The sequence below is a fragment of the Rhinoderma darwinii genome, chromosome 9 (genome assembly GCF_050947455.1).
Source record: "Rhinoderma darwinii isolate aRhiDar2 chromosome 9, aRhiDar2.hap1, whole genome shotgun sequence".
NCBI lineage: Eukaryota > Metazoa > Chordata > Amphibia > Anura > Rhinodermatidae > Rhinoderma > Rhinoderma darwinii.
Window position 1 is genome coordinate 101,925,072 of NC_134695.1, and position 18,749 is coordinate 101,943,820.

The window sequence follows — 18,749 nt, forward strand, 5'->3', positions numbered from 1 at the left end:
GGCTCATGGGCCCCGATGCAAAAATTCTTACTGGGCCCCCCCCCCCCCGCAAACTTCTCATGGCCGACGGTCCGCTTTCAGCTGCATCGCTGGGTCTCCTAAGTGACCCAACAATGCAGCACTAGCAGCCAGGGGGCGTCACTAAGGCTGGGTTCACACACACTATTTACGGACGTAATTCGGGTGTTTTAGCATTGAATTACGTCCGAAAATGCGGCTCAAAAGCGTCGGCAAACATCTGCCCATTCATTTACGATGTGCTGTCAAAAGGCGGCGCGTAAAAAAGTGCCTGTCACTTCTTCAGACGTAAATGGAGCCGTTTTCCATGGACTCAATGGAAAACCAGCTTCAATTACTTCCGTAATGGACGCAGCAAAAGACGCCTGCACATGCCATTACGGCTGAAATTCCGGAGCTGTTTTCTCCTGAAAACAGCACAGTAATTTCAGCCGTAACAGACGCTGCCGTGTGAACATACCCTCAGGGCTTAAAATGTCAGGGAAATAGCCCCAATACATATGTGTCCGCCCCAAAAAAAAGTGTGTATAGGAGACAGCATAGCATATCTATAGCACTACGACACTATAAACTATGGATAGGATTAGATACAGTGGCTGAGCAGACAGTATCACACATGATAGGATTAGATACAGTGGCTCAGAAGGCAGTATCACACATGATAGGATTAGATACACAGCTCAGCAGACAGTATCACACATGATAGGATTAGATACAGTGGACGAGCAGACAGTATCACACATGATAGGATTAGATACAGTGGCTCAGCAGACAGTACCACACATGATAGGATTAGATACAGTGGCTCAGCAGACAGTACCACACATGATAGGATTAGATACAGTGGCTCAGCAGACAGTATCACACATGATAGGATTAGATACAGTGGCTCAGCAGACAGTACCACACGATAGGATTAGATACAGTGGCTCAGCAGACAGTATCACACATGATCGGATTAGATATAGGGCCCAGCAGACAGTATCATACATGATTGGATTAGATACACAGCTCAGCAGACTGTATCACACATGATAGGATTAGATACAGGACCCAGCTCGCTGACATTGCGGCTCCAGCGCTGGACCCAGGATAGGTAAGAATAATAATTTTGCTTCTTTATGTGTTACTGATTATTTTTGTGTGTTTGTGTTTTTTTACAGGTTCGGTTGTTGGACTTCGGATACGAGGACTTCAATGACGGCGTTTTTTTTATTCTCAATAAAATGGTTAATGAGGGTTGTGTTTTTTTATTTCAATAAAATATTTTTTCTATGTGCTTGTATCTTTTTAAACTTTATTATCACCGCCTTAGTAATGACCGCTGGCTGATTGACAACCTCCATTACTAAGGCGGGGCTTAATGTTAGCCGATGCAGAGGCTACACTAACCCCCATTATTACCCCGGTACACACCGCCACCAGGGGTACTGGGAAGAGCCGGGTACAAACCAGTACCCGACCATCTGTAGTGACGGGCAGGTACCGGGGTGGCCGCAGGCTGGTAGTATTAGGCTGGGGAAGGCCAAAAACAGTGGCCCTTCCCACCCTTGTAATGCTGCCTGCTGCTGCTGTGTTGTATCTGGCTGGTTATGAAAATTGGGGGGGACCCGACATCGTTCTTTCCAATTATTTTTTATTTTATTTTAAATGACGTGGGGTCCCCCCCATTTTCATAACCAGCCAGATACAATAAAGCAGCAGCAGGCAGCATTACCAGGATGGGAAGGGCCACTGTTTTTGGCCTTTCCCCTCCTGATAATACCAGCCTGCGGCCACCCCAGTGGCCGACCATCACTACAGATGGTCAGGTACTGGATCGTACCCGGCTCTTCCCAGCACCCCTGGTGGCGGTGGGTACCGGGGTAATAAAGGAGGTTGGTGTTAGCCTCTGCATCCGCTAACACTAAGCCCCGCCTTAGCAATGGATGCTGTCAATCAGCCGGCGGCCATTACTAAGGCGGTAGTAATATAGTTTAAAAAAAAAAACACAAAGACATAGAAAAAATATTTTATTGAAATAAAAAAAAAACCCACACAACCCTCATTAACCATTTTATTAATAAAAAAAAAGCTGTCATCGGAGTAGTCCTGGAATCCGCCGTAGTCCAACGACCGAACCTGTAAGAAAACACACAAAAAATGATTAGTAACACATGTGTTAGGGTATGTGCACACACACTAATTACGTCCGTAATTGACGGACGTATTTCGGCCTTAAGTACCGGACCGAACACAGTGCAGGGAGCCGGGCTCCTAGCATCATAGATATGTACGACGCTAGGAGTCCCTGCCTCGCTGCCGGACAACTGTCCCGTACTGAAAACATGATTACAGTACGGGACAGTTGTCCTGCAGCGAGCCAGGGACTCCTAGCATCGTACATAACTATAATGCTAGGAGCCCGGCTCCCTGCACTGTGTTCGGTCCGGTACTTGCGGCCGAAATACGTCCGTCAATTACGGACGTAATTAGTGTCTGTGCACATACCCTAAGGCTTAGATACAGGGCCCATGTGTGATACTGTCTGTGGGACCCTGTATCTAAGCCTACCACAAGGTAGGCTTAGATACAGGGTCCAGCAGACAGTAATCTTATACAGTATAAGATTACTGTGTGCTGGGGCCCTGTAACTAAACCTACAGTGTGGTAGGCTTAGATACAGGGCCCAGCAGACAGGATCACGCATGGGCCATGTATCTAACCCTACCATGTGATTGGCTTAGATACAGGGCCCAGCAGACAGGATCACGCATGGGCCATGTATCTAAGCCTACCATGTGATTGGCTTAGAAACAGGGCCCAGCAGACAGGATCACACAATCTGTGATCCTGTCTCATGGGCCCCCTAAGCCTGCTACATCGTAGGCTTAGGTGTTGTGCAGTCCCTAAACATTGATGGCCTATCCACAGGATAGGCCATCAATAGCTGATGTGTCTCCCGGGACCCGCAAATCAGCTGTTTTGAAGGGGCCGCAGCACTCGTACGAGAGCTGCTTCCCCTTCATTTCACTACTCGCCCACACTGTGAATCGCCGACACCGATTCACAGTGTGACCGGAATGAAGTAACAGGAATGAAGGGGAGCAGCTCTCGTACTTGTGCTGCGGCCCCTTCAAAACAGCTGATTGGCGGGTCCCGGGAGTCAGACCCCGCCAGTCAAGGCTAACCTTACCTTCCTCTTCGGCCGCGGCGGGAGTTCTGTCGTCTCGATGCTGTGCGCGGTGCATAGCGCTGTGACGTCATGCGCTGCGCACAGCGCTTGATGTCAGGACCTCCGCTGCGATCCGGAACCAGGAAGGTAAGTAAAGTATGTTACTATAGTAACAGGGGCCCGCGGCCCGAGTTACTATAGTAACTTTTTATTGATGTGGTGCGGGGGGCCGTGGGCCCCCCTGGCTTCGGGGCCCGGTCGCAATTGCGACCGCTGCGACCCCTATAGCTACGCCAGTGAGTATAACATAGTATGTTTATCCTGGACGAAGATATATGCACTATATAGGATAACTAATATGCCAGAACACTAGATGTTCACTACTATGACACAGCGAGCAAGAAGCTAAGTAAAGCAGGAACTCTATTATGTCTGTATTCTTATGTTATTCATGACAGTCCCATGCTATAATGTTTTCGATGTTCATACAGTATATGCATTGACCCCGTTACGCTCTTTACTTTACTCTATATGTGAACCTTTCTTGACTAATAGTAGTTCAATCTAGTTGAGTTGGAATTAATCTCTCAGTTGTAAACTGGGTCAGCTATTTCTGTTCACCTGAGCATTTCAGGCTCCCTGGTGCAGTAGTATAGGAGAAGGAAGAACAGCCTGGCAAAATAAACAATGCAGTCGGATCATGTGATGCGGTTCTTGCTTTTGCCAACTGGACAATTTATGGTCCTTTATCAGTGACATTTTATTAGGGTCGTATAAAACACCAATAGTCCGTATAAAGAATTGTAGTGCATTTCTCAGATAATTTAAGATATATCCTTATTCCAAAGTAGAATTCCTGGTCTACCCCAAGGATTCAATCCAGTCAAATTGCTTAAGTCCAACCAAGCTAGTAGGAGGAACTGCATTTTTGTTATGGTGGCCATTGGCCCTCTTGTCAATAGGGCATCTGTATATGGTGCAGACAATTAAAAAGGTGACCTTGGGGCATCATGAGAAGTATATTGAGAGGAGAAGGGGTCCTGTAGCATAAATCAAAATGGTGCACGCTCTTTAATGCTAATTCATGGTGCTAATCATAGGCGTCATTAGGCCTGGTTACCAGGGGCACAAGCGCCAGGTCTTTTTCCTGCATATTACTTTTAACTCTATCTATGTCCTCATGATGCAATTGAATATCAGGTAGCAGAGAAACAGATGCGAATGTGTCCAATACATTTCTATGGCTATCTTTGGCGTTACTTGTCCAATCACTGAAATTATTAACTAACAATAACTAATATTAGTTCTTACTGAAACATCTTGGAAATGTAGATTTTAAATATTTGTAGATATTTTTAACCCCTGGTTATCAGTCAATATTATAAATGTAGCAGAGATGAATTTGGTATTTAACTGTATGTATCTGCACAATTTAGGGACCATCATAACACTCTACGCAGTCATTTTATTTTTTTTCTTAAAGTGTACCTCTAGCCCTAAATGAAACTTGTCTAGTAAGTGCATGAACTCTTTTTTTACCCAAGCCTTTCAATGTCTATTTATTAAAATACAGGACATGTGTGTCAAACATGATATTTTACAGAGCTGCAACCTTTGTCTCCTGGTCCCCTTTCTAAAACGACATAAACACGTCCACTGGACTGTCCTCGTCCCCTCTCCATGTCTGTCAGTTTTAGTGCCCTTCCATTGTCACTCCCCTTTTACTTGGGTGCAATAAGAGAAATATGGAAAGAGATCAGGAAAGCCCATACTGTGCCATAAAGCCATTCTCCATAAGTGCAGAACATTGTAGTTCCCTGGTGATTGAGGAGGAAGGTCCCGGCAGGACAGTACCTAGATATATCTTATTACAATGTCTGCAAAAATTTGTAGAGCACACGAGCGGGAACAAACACAGGTTAAACACCAGAGTTCCTTTAAAAGAACGTAGCCCATATATTTAGAACATGTACCCCACCCTGTGTTGTTCTTTTGTATAATCACTAGAAGACTTCTTTAAGTTCTTTCTGCCATGTTTCAGAGTTGCACTATTTCCGTTGCATTCTGACTGTTTTTTGGATTATCCTGTTTTCCTTTGCAAAGTTCCCATGTGTATCATTATGGTATTCCATGTGTCAGTCCCTACCATGTTATTTTTCTTGCTGCCTCTATCTCTATATTTCAGACTGGGATGGTTGTTTAGCCGAGGTGTGAGTCAGGCTCGGTGACACACTTTCTCTACTTGAGTCTATGGAGATCTATGTGTCACCCATCACACCCATCAGCCATTCTTCTACCACACTAGTTTTGCACAGGGGGGACAGACACTTATATCATTAGCTACCACTGATACTTAGACAGGTTCCTGCCACACAGGAGTAATGTAGAAGAATATAGTGTAGCCTCAATGTCTGTATACTTATGGTTTATCAGCTTATTTAGGAGAATATAGAGAGAATGATAATCACAGTGTCCCCCAGCATGCAGAAATGGTATGGTCTTTAGCTGGTCATGTGATGCTGTGCTGAACCATCATAGGATTGATAGCAAAGCAGAGAGGAAGAGAAAGCTGGGGAAATCTAAGACTCAAGATGGAGGCTTTTTTAAAGCACAGACAAGGCAGCAGTTCAAAAAGTAAGTACAGTATACATAAAAGAAGTGTAGAGTTTTGTATACAGTCAGGTGGAGAATGCAGACATGGAAAATTGTGTTTCCACTGGTGATCTTTAATAAATATTTTGTAAGCTCTGTGATCTTTCGACTACATGTCTGTTTCCTTTCTATTGTTCTTAATCTGCCCAAAAACATCCTAGATGTTAATGATAGACAGAGAATCAAGAACAAACCCCACAAGAAACTTAAAACAACAGTGTTACAACATCCCTTCATGACATTTGTCATTGGTGATGCAATGGACATGAGATGTCAGGTGCTGGTGACACGATGATGGCTGCTTGGTATGGCAAGGAAGTGACTATTTAGTCTGGGAAGAGCTGTTAGGTGTTGTGTCACTTTGTCAACTTGACATTGCCACATATGACATGGACATGGAATGTTGAAAGGTGTACTGATATCAGGAGGACCTATCCAAATAATCCAACTGCCCTTCTGGACGGGAAGGATTCTTCTATGCATGGTTGGAACAAGATGGGTGGAGGCCCTTGGGCAAAAAATGGTAAGGGCCCACCATCATTTTAAGGGCAACAGTAGTGCAAAAATAGGTCATTATTGTCTGGGGTTTTACTATCAGAGCCCCAAAATGAATTCAGACTCCTTCATCAGAACTCAAAAATGAATTCAGACTACAGACCAGACCCCAAAGTAAATTTACACCTCAGAATAGACCCCAATATAGTTCAGACCGCAGACAACAAAAATGAATCCAGACCCCAAACCATACCCCAAAATGAATTCAGACCTCAGACCCTAAAATTAATCCAGAACCCAGACCAAATACCAAAATTAATAAAGATTTCTGACCAAAAATCAAGTCAGACCAGACCCCACTATTTACTTACCACTCCTTGCTCCCGGGTCCCCTTCACCTCCAGGCGCTGCCGCACTAGATCACTAGATCCTGGTGTCACCCAGCATCAGAACCTTGTGTGCGGAGCTGGACAATGTCAGGGCTTAGAACAACGGCACCTTGAGCTGAAGTGAAAAGTGGAGCGGTAAGTAACGGTAGCTGTTATCTATAGTATTTGATTTGCATCACTTATATACCCTTGATACCTGTACCGCTATGTCTGCTTTTGTGGTAGTAAGTAAGTATAACTGTGTTGGCAGCTGACTTCTAGCCCATTTGCTAGTGCTGACGGATGGCCAATCCGGCCCTGCTACAAACACACTATATACAATATAAACACACTACAAACACACTACATACACTATACACCCATTACACACTAACTACATATGCTACACTTACTACATACATAACACTTACTACATGCACTGCACACACTACATACACTATAAACCCATTACATACAATACATAGTGACTACCTACATAACACTTAATATATACATAATACTCACTACATACACTACAACTACACTACAAACACTATCCACACACTACATAAATTGCACTTACTACATACATACCACTCACTACATACACTACGCATACACTACAAACACTATCCACACACTACATACATTACACTTACTATATACATACCACTTACTACATACATAATACTCACTACATACACTACACAAACACTACATACACTACACTTACTACATACATAACACTTACTACATACACTACTCACACTACATACACTATAAACACATTACATACAATACATAGTGACTACCTACGTAACACTTACTACATACATAATACTCACTACATACACTACAAACACTATCCACACACTACATACATTACACTTACTACATACATACCAATTACTACATACATAATACTCACTACATACACTACACATACACTACACTTACTACATACATAACACTTACTAAATACATAACACTTACTACATACACTATAAACCCATTACATACAATACAATACATACTAACTACCTACATAACACTTAATATATACATAATGCTCACTACATACACTACTCGTACACTACAAACACTATCCACACACTACATACATTAAACACACTATATACACACTCTTATAAGTTTTAACCCTCCTCTGTGGTGCGTCGGCGCAGGAGATTGATCATGTGACTGGGATGTCACTAATGTCTTGCACCCCTCCATGTTGTGTGATTTTTGCAAATTCGCTGTTTCCTTGTAGCACTTTTATGAAAATCGCCGCAAAATCACAACAGTGTGGGGGAACAGAGAAAATATATCGTACAAGACAAGACCAAATAACTATCAGCTCAGATGTAATACAAACCTCAACCAATTTTTGGAGGGCAGGAAGCAACAAAACAAAACCTTATGGACTCCAAGTGCAGCTTTATCTGCTTTCATGTTGGTTTTGAGTCTCCGGCCTCTCAATGTGATTTGTTTGTTGCTGATTTTCCTTTTTATATTTTCTCTTCATTTTCTTCTGACTTGGTCAACCATTTACGGTTGCAATCTCTGGTGTTCTCAAAAGTCTTCACCAAAGTGTACACGCTTACATTTTGTATATTTCAATTCTATTTTATTATAATTAGTTCTTTCAATAGAATCAATTTGGATGAACACATTGCATTTGCAACAATTTTATTATTTGCCTTTGGAAGGCTTTTAACTTACTTAAAATTTTCCCTGCCTTCTCCAATCCATGAAGTGTGAAACTAGACTTTTTTTTTGCTACTGATGTTTTATATTAAAGTGGTTGTCTCATTTTTTTAAATTGAAGTCGGCCCGGTAATCATCTCGTCGCTATGAGTCCAGCGTAAAAAAACGGGGCAAGTTTCTCTGGGGGAAACTGCGGCTGGCCATACATTTAGCAGCCACTGCATGGAAATTTTGTATTATATGCCAGCCAGGTCCGCTCTATTACTTCCATATACGCCTAATAGAACATATCGAAATGCCCTGGTGAGACAAGCCCTTTAAACTGTACATTTTTCTGCCCGGTGTCTTGATCCGGCCATATAGATTAGTCATATCATTGGCATACCAATACAATTTATATGGCTTCCACCAACAGTAGCTAATGTCTATGGACTCGGTGGACACTCTACTGATGTCTGGAAGTAACAAAGAACCAATAGGAGATAAGCACATGATGTATCTGACAGCCACTTATCCCCCATTTGGCTGATGGCTCTGTAACAATGTCTATAGATGATTTTGCAAGTGATTTATTCACCAATATGCTAAATAAAAGTTGTTTGATAGTAAAGATATTGAAAAAAGTTATCCTCAAAATTATACATTATACGCATAATATTAGAGATCAAAGTAAATATATAAAGGTAGATGTTACATCAGTTAGCCTCAGGGACTTTGTGAGTCTGCTGAGGTGTGTGTGATAATGAACAGTTTACCAAGACACAAGGGTTAATTAAGTTAATTATAATTCACTAAGATATCACAAGACAAGGGTGTCTAGGTGGGAGGGAGGTGTCACATACAAGATAGTTTATTCATGCGTACAGTACAGAAGAGGTGATAAAAAGAGCTGCTTATACCATTCACACAGTACAAATACAGAGTCCCATAGAAAACTGCTTAATAATACTACATACAGAGCCCAAATGATATTGCCATTATAATTACATTGCTATACATTAGCCACAAAACCACTATAAAGTATCCAAATATCCATGCCAAAATCATAGTGGACTAAAGGTCCAAATAATGCAGTCATACAGTGTAGATATAAAAGTAATATCAAGTACCACTTATAGGCCATCGGACCCACGTGGATCAGTAAGAGATGCCCTATCCTAGTGATATGACATCACCAACTTTAGTTGTAAAACTGTATAAACTTTGGGAAACAAACACTCCAATTTTAACTTCATAACACATTTAATTACATTTAATTTCCTGTTCGTTTTCCCCCTTGTTTTATATATCGCCAGCATATTCTGCAGCAATGTTCAGAGAATGCATCCACTCATATCATTCCATTTACAATCTAATGTGCCCTTTTTCCAGAATACATGATAGGACTAAATTCATGAGAAGCCAATTAAAAAGACGCTAACTAGAGTTTTTTTTGGAGTGTCAGAAGATTATCCTAATCTAAATATAAAAAAAGATAATGTGCCTCGTACTGTTTTATTATTATTTTTATTAAGAATATTAGAAGTCACCAATGAGCTCTATGGCCATATAAAAAGCACAAGTCCGCAGGCTGAGTAAATTTATACAGATACGAAACTCTAAGGTGACTCCTAAAATTCTTATAACATACTATGAGGAGCATTATTCCTTATAATACGCACCTCAGCTGCTGCAGAGCCTCTTCTTTAAGAGTAAGGGGAAGATACCTATCCATCATTGATTAATATGAAACTCCCACATCCTTTTAATAAAGAGGTTCTACAGCAGCTGTATGCAGCTGGGACGCAGAACTCTAAAATACACTTTGCAACTGCTGCAGAACCTCTTCTCAAAGAAAGAAGGAGCACTACATGTAAGTCAGTTAGTGGTTATCACAGGAGAAGGAACGGGCAAAGCGATCTGTGAAAATCTGCTTCTAGGAAGTGATAAGCAGCACCTTTGTAGTGCCGTTTATCTCGGATAATGGTCAAGTTATGACATCAGAATGTGATGTTCATACAAATATTATTTACAGGCCTCTTAATAGATAATTTCTACTGACGTGTATTACACCAACAATTATTTTTTTCTCTCAGTTGGCTTAGATTTTAACTAAAAGTAGCAGAAATGTTTACTCCAACCTTACAATCCATCTTACCCTATAATCATATAATTAAATACTTCATTTTTCACGTTACCAGCCAGCGAACTCATTACTGCTGAACATCTGCTCTTCAGAAGGAAACTGCGACTGAGGGTATGAGTGTTTTCTAGGTGATGTCCTGTAGATCATCCGACAGCTTCTCACACATTATTCCATTCTGCTGAGATCTAATAAGAATGTTATGAAATAGCTTGGCATTTTCTATATTGATTACCAGTACAGTCCCGCTCATTGGTATCGATGATGTCATAATATTAGAAGACCTAGTGTGATTACTATGTAATATATAATATTCTGGCCTCTTTTGTCAGGCATGCTGAATTACTGATCCTTATTAACAGATCTACACGTGTTTTTTTAGAATGCCGCAGCAACGTTCAAGAGTGAATAGCCATAGCAACCCTTAAAGGGAACCTGTCACATCTATTCTGATCTGCAGGCAGCAGGAGGAGTTGAGCAAATACAAGATTACCTGTATAATAACTAGCGGGTTGTAGAATCCACTGTGCTACTCAACTGGGATGACTTTGGGCCACTTCTAGGGGCATTGTCTAAGTATCATCCCTGTATTCACCCTTTAAGGGTACAGGGATCTGGACAACGCTGCAGGGAGACTACCAGGTCGCTACGTCTTGAGGTGGTCCCGGTGTGGGAAGCAGCTGGCCCTAAAGACCAGGAGGCAAAGGTGAAGTACACCGTGGGTTTGGCAGATGTTACTGTAGGCGGCAGGTATAGGTCTGAGGTCATAGTACTTAGCAGATAGCGGGTCTCAGGCTTGCAGCAGAATACAGGTTGCCAAAAGGTAGTAGGCCACAGGCTCATATCGGATAGCAAGATACAGACTAGTAGCAGGATATGGACTGGTAGCACATAGCGGGATGCAGACTGGTAGCACGTAGCGGGATATGAATGGCACCTTTGCAGGAACAAACTAAGTTGCACCAAAGTTGCTCAGGCATCAGGTGACCAGTAAGGCTGCTTTAAGTAGGCACTGAGCATCTGGGATTGTTTGGGTAAGATTATGAATGCTTGTTGGCCCTTTAAGAGACGGCAAGTAAGTGCGCGCTTTCCCTATGAGACTCTGTGCAGAACCGGGAGGAGAGCGGCAGCAAGCAGAGGCGCGCAGGCATCCGTGCCCACTGGGGAAGACAGCATGCCGGCGAGCACAAAATGTTGACATGCTTGACGGATTAGGGTGCCAGCGGGAGCGATGAGCAAAACTGCAGCAGGGTCCACCAGCAGAAGCGGCACCTGCCACCGGCGTTACAACCTGTAATTTATTAATTTTGTTTCAAAATATTTTTGTTATCGTTTTTGAAAAAAAGAAAAGAAGCCCAATTCACTACAGGAAAATCCCTACCATAACGTCCAATGGGGTTGTGGATCCACTGGGCTACTCCACCGCAACGGAGTAGCTGCTGGCCAGACAGGTATAATACAGTCACTGGTAGATGGTACCTTGGTGGCAGCTGGACACAGTCAGATTGCAGGTAATGGATACAAGCTGGTGGCGTATTACTGGAAGCCAGGGCCGCCATCAGGGTAGTACAGCTGGTACTGCAGTCAGGGGCCCGGCCACAATGCTGAAGAAAAGGGGCCGCCCGCTTCTTAGTAACTGTAAACATTTCTATCAGGACCCCAGTGTTAGTTACTTGGAGAAAGGAACGGACCCTTCCGTTCCTTCCTCCGAAGTAACTTTAACGCTGGGACCCTGAGAGGACAGTAGGGAAAGCTGATGCATGAGAAGCATGATAGCAGCTCTGTGTGGAGAGGCCCGCCCACCAGACACAGCCGACATGACCCTGCAAGACTGGTGAGTGCCCTATCCTCCTTCACATCCCCCCTGACCACACATGTAAAAAATAAAGTGGATTTTTTTCCGATTACCTTGCAGGGTTTTTTTCCGAGATTTTCGTAATCGCGGCAAAAAAGGCGCAGTTTTGCCGCGATTTTAAAAATTGCGTCAAAACTGCCTTATTTGTGCCATGATTACAAAAACAGTGCTTTTAGGCTGTAGTCTCACAGTGCAGTCAAATCATGTTTTTGCTGCAATTTTGAAAAAAATGTGGCAAAAATGGGATTTGACTACACTGTGTGAATAGACCCAAAAGGCTCTTTCACACCGGCGTGCACCGTTCAATGAGACACCGTTGATCTGAGCTCGGAGCTCTGGATGGGTCCGATTACCCCGATCACTTATCCTCATACATTATTATCATGCCGGCAGCACGTCTCCCTGTTGTGCTGCCGATAACGATAATATTTAACTTTTTTAAAACTATACGACCAGCAGAAGATTGAGCGTTTGCTTGTTTATCTGCTGATCGTTCCCCTGTTTACACAGGGCAATTATCGGCAACTAGCGTTATACGAACGCTCATCTGTCCGATAATCGTCCAGTGAAAACCCCCCTTAAGGCCACTTCAGACATGGTGGATTTGTCTCCTATTTTCGATGCTGATTGCACACTGAAAATCCACTACAAATTACATTACAACTCATCTTCATTTTCAAAATCCCATTCACATGCAGTAAAAAAAGTTCTGCATGGGCTTTAGGGCATTCTGCTGATTGTTAAATCAGCAGCATGCCTATTAGGCCATGTTCACACAGAGTTTTTTGCAGGCGGAATTTCTGCCTCAAAATTCCGCTTGGAAGTTTGAGGCGGATTTTCCTCTCCCTGCACGCCGATTTTCGCTGCGTTTTTCGCCCGCGGCCATTGAGCGCCGCGGGCATAAAATGCTGCAAAATACACTTTCTCTGCCACCCATTGGTGTCAATGGGAGGTCAGAGGTGTAAACGCCCGAAGATAGGGCATGTCCCTTCTTTCTTCCGCGAGACCGTTTTACGGCTCGCGGGAAAAAGACGCCTCCGCCTCCCATTGAAATCCATGGGAGGCATTTTCGGTCAGTTTTTGACGAGTTTTGCGGTGCGGTTTCCGCGTCAAAAAACTCTGTGTGAACATAGTCTTATGTTGAAAAATTGCCACGCATTTTACCCTTTACAATGTAAAGGCTTAACTTGCTGTAAATCTTTAGCAAAATCTGTAAAGGTAAATTCACACGTAGCCTAAACACTACGGATTTTCCGCAATGGATTTAATTGCGGAAAATCCGCAGCGTAATACAGTAGTAGCAGAGTGGATGAGATTTGAACAAATCTCATCCACGCGCTTGGCAAAAAATGCACTAGAAAACCGTTGAAAAATGTACCTGCGGTGAGTTTTTTTTAATCCGTAGCATGTCCATTTATGTTGCATAATCGGAAAAGCTACCGATGTACACAATAAATGTTTTCATAGAGCTCCATTATGTCCTTTTCATCTCCGTCGGGTTGGTATACTTCGGGATATCTTTTTTTTTTGAAGGGTGGAATAGTGTAGTGCACTCTGCTATTCCATCCTGAGAGATCCCGCAAAAAAACATATACTGCTCCTGACAACACTATATGGACAGTGGAGTCAGGAGCTTCCCATTGCCGGAGTCACCAGGCAGAGCATCACAATCTGTAAAGGATTTGCCAGACACAGTTTCTGTGTCGACGCCCGTGGGCAATCAGTCTGCACCTGCTCCTATGTCTGTGAGACTGACTCAGGATAGCAGGCTTAGGAGTAGGAGAGCCTATCACAGCCTGGCCAGATGGGGCTAGTTCCCGCCCACTGTCTATTTTTACCTGCCTTTCCTGTTCCTCCTTTGCCTGTGATTCTTCTATGCTTGTTTCCTGGCTTGCTGCTGCTGCTTGTACTATCATCCTCTGCTTGTTATTGACCTTGGCTTTCTGACCACTCTCCTGCTCAGCGTTTTGTACCTCGCTCTCTCCTGGTTTGACTCGGCTCGTTCACTACTCTTGTTGCTCACGGTGTCTCCGTGGGCAGCTGCCCCGTTTCCCTAGCTTCTGTGTACCCTTGTCTGTTTTGTCTGTCTTGCACTTACTGAGCGTAGGGATCGTCGCCCAGTTGTACCCCGTCGCTTAGGACGGGTCGTTGCAAGTAGGCAGGGACTGAGTGGTGGGTAGATTAGGGCTCACCTGTCTGTCTCCCTACCCTGTCATTACATAATCACAGGCCCATATACTTAGTCTACCCTGGTCCCTGACACTTCTATGGACCCCCTTGAGACCCTGGCTCAGCAGATGCAGGGCCTCTCCCTACAGGTCCAGGCCCTGGCTCAGAGGGACAATCTGCATGATGCTTCCCTGGTAGTGCCCCCCACCTCACCTCTTAAACCCCACCTCAAGTTGCCTGACCGGTTCTCAGGGGACCGGAAGACTTTTTTCTCCTTTCGGGAGAGTTGTAGGCTCTATTTTCGCTTAAAGCCCCACTCCTCAGGTTCTGAGAGCCAGCGGGTGGGTATAATTATGTCCCGGCTCCAGGACGGGCCCCAAGAATGGGCCTTCTCCTTGGCTCCTGACGCCCCTGAACTTTCCTCCGTTGATCTTTTCTTTTCTGCTCTCGGGCTCATTTATGACGAGACTGACAAGACTGCCTTTGCCGAGAGTCAGCTGGTGACCTTACGTCAGGGTAAGAGAACTGTAGAGGAGTACTGTTCTGACTTTAGGAAGTGGTGTGTAGCTTCTCGGTGGAATGACCCTGCCTTGAGGTGCCAGTTTAGATTGGGTCTGTCGAACGCCCTGAGAGACCTGCTAGTTAGCTATCCCTCTGCTGACTCCCTAGATCAGGTTATGGCTTTAGCTGTACGACTTGACCGACGTCTGAGGGAACGACGACTTGAACGTTGTGCCTTCTCCTCTGACTCCCCCATGATGGCTCTCGAGGTTCCGTTGCTTCGTTCTTCCACGGAAAACTCGGATGAACCTATGCAACTCGTGGCCTCCGTGTCCCCCCAACAACGTAGAGAGTTCCGCAGGAAGAATGGTCTCTGCTTCTACTGTGGGGATGACAAGCATCAAGTGAACAACTGTCCTGGGCGTAAGAATAAGCAGCCGGAAGAACTTCCGCGCCTAAGTGATCATCGGGGAGGTCACTTGGGCGCACAGGTATTTCCCGTAAAGATGAAACGTAATAAAATCTTGCTTCCCTTTCAGGTCTCTTTTGGTGGTAGGTCTGCTACCGGCAGTGCCTTCGTGGATTCAGGGTCTTCTGCTAATATTATGTCTGTGGAATTTGCTATGTCTCTAGCTATGCCATTGATTGATTTGCCTAAACCTGTCCCGGTAGTGGGTATCGACTCCACTCCTCTTGCTAATGGTTATTTTACACAGCATACCCGTGTTTTTGAACTCCTTGTTGGCTCCATGCATTTGGAGCAGTGCTCTGTACTGGTGATGCAGGGATTATCGTCCGATTTGGTTTTAGGCCTTCCCTGGTTGCAGTTGCATAGTCCCACGTTTAACTGGAATACTGGGGATCTTACCAAATGGGGTAATGAATGCATGACGTCATGTTTTTCTGTTAATTCTATTTCTCTCCCTGAGGAGGTGAACACTCTACCTGAGTTTGTTCAGGACTTCGCTGATGTTTTCTCTAAAGAGGCCTCCGAAGTGTTACCTCCTCATAGAGAATACGATTGCGCAATCGATTTGGTACCAGGAGCTAAGCTCCCTAAGGGTAGGATATTCAATCTCTCTTGTCCCGAACGTGAAGCCATGAGAGAGTATATCCAGGAATGCCTGGCGAAGGGTTACATTCGCCCCTCTACTTCTCCGGTAGGTGCTGGCTTCTTCTTCGTAGGGAAGAAGGATGGTGGTCTTAGGCCGTGCATCGACTACCGGAACTTGAATAAGGTCACTGTAAGGAACCAGTACCCCCTTCCTTTGATTCCTGATCTCTTCAATCAGGTTCAGGGGGCCCAATGGTTCTCTAAGTTTGATCTACGGGGGGCTTATAACCTTATCCGCATCAAAGAAGGGGATGAGTGGAAGACTGCGTTTAACACGCCCGAAGGTCATTTCAAATACCTCGTCATGCCCTTTTTGTTGTGTAATGCTCCCGCGGTCTTCCAGAATTTCATAAATGAGATTTTAAGAGACTATCTGGGGGTATTTCTTGTAGTGTACCTTGATGACATTCTTGTGTTTTCCAAGGACTGGTCCTCCCACATTGAGCATGTCAGGAAGATGCTCCAGGTCCTTCGGGAAAACAAACTGTTTGCTAAGACCGAAAAATGTTTGTTTGGGGTGCAAGAGATACCATTTTTGGGTCAAATTCTCACTCCTCATGAATTCCGCATGGACCCCGCCAAGGTCCAGGCTGTGGCGGAATGGGTCCAACCTGCCTCCCTGAAGGCGTTACAGTGCTTCCTGGGATTCGCTAATTATTACAGGAGATTTATTGCTAACTTCTCGGTCATCGCTAAGCCTCTTACGGATCTCACTCGCAAAGGTGCTGATCTCCTCCACTGGCCTCCTGAGGCTGTCCAGGCTTTTGAGGTCCTTAAGAAGTGCTTTATCTCGGCCCCAGTGCTGGTTCAGCCCAACCAAATGGAACCATTCATCGTGGAGGTTGACGCCTCCGAGGTGGGAGTGGGTGCTGTCTTGTCCCAGGGTACCAGGTCCCTCACCCATCTCCCTCCCTGTGCCTACTTCTCCAGGAAGTTTTCGCCCACTGAGAGTAACTATGATATTGGCAACCGTGAACTCTTAGCCATTAAATGGGCATTTGAAAAGTGGCGCCACTTCCTGGAGGGGGCTAGGCACCAGGTAACGGTCCTTACCGACCACAAGAATCTGGTTTTCTTAGAATCTGCCCGGAGGCTAAACCTGAGACAAGCTCGATGGGCGTTATTTTTTACCAGATTCAACTTTTTGGTCACCTATAGGGTCTAAAAATATTAAGGCTGACGCACTGTCGCGTAGCTTCATGGCCAGCCCTCCTTCGGAGGAGGATCCTGCTTGTGTATTGCCTCCAGGTATAATCATTTCCTCTATTGATTCTGATTTAGTCTCCGAAATTGCGGCTGATCAAGGTTCAGCTCCCGGGGACCTTCCTGAGAACAAGCTGTTTGTTCCCCTGCAACTCCGGCTAAGGGTACTTAGGGAAAATCATGACTCTGCACTATCTGGCCATCCAGGCATCCTGGGTACCAAGCACCTCATTGCCAGAAACTACTGGTGGCCTGGGTTGCTTAAAGACGTTAAGGCCTACGTCGCCGCTTGTGAGGTTTGTGCATATAGCGTACAAAGGTGAGCGTCACACTTTCCGTTGCCCACCACCAGTAATGGAGGGGGGGGGCCCAATTTCTTTGGCTATATGGGGCCCATAAATTCCTGATGGCGGGCCTGCTGGAAGTAGGCAGGTGCCGGGTTACTGGAAGCAGGCTGATGCCGGATTACTGGAAGCATCCTGGTACCGGATAACTGGACTCAGGATACAGGACTGGTCACAGACACAGGACTCGGGATACAGAATACAGGACTGGTCAAATACACAGGACTCTATATGCAGAATACAGGACTGGTCACGGAAACAGAATTCAGGATACAGGATTTAGGATACAGGACTAGTCATGGACACAGGACTCAGGATACAGAATACAAGACTGGTCACGGACACAGGATTCAGGATACAAGACTCAGGATACAGGAGTAGTCACGGACACAGGATTCAGGATACAAAACTAGTCACGGACACAGGATTCAGGAAACAGGATACAGAACCTTTGCAGACTAATACTGGGCTAGAAACAACATTGCTCAGGCACTGGGATAGTGGGCAGAGTTCCTTAAATAGTCCAAGGTATCCATCGATCGGGCACAGGCCACGGGAGGAGGAGAGAGCAGAGCGCACATGAGGTCGCGACTGCTGGTAAGAGGGGAATGCCGGCAGTCAGTGGCCGCAGACATGACACCCACGCAGGGGTCTGTGCAATGTCATGGCTAATAGAGGTAGAGCAAAATATCTTCCGAGAGTGAAGACAAGACTGTTATAAGTAAACTAAACAGAATGAACAAATTCAATGGGTATTCCTAAATACACACCTATATATAAACTGTTACAAAAAGGTTTATAGAGTTTCTAAAAAGGCAGGAGACATGCATTATGTTCGGACCAAATGCATAAGGCCCAAAAAATTGTTCTGATCTATCCAGGGCTGCCAAGTGACATGAAATTGATCCATAGTATCTTATCGATTCTTTCCTTTACTAACACAAAGGATATATTTTGGGTCTTCCAGATTGCACCTATTTGTATCTTCACTGCCATGCAGATATGTTGGAGAAGTTTATGCTACGAAATACATTTACCAGGGAGTTT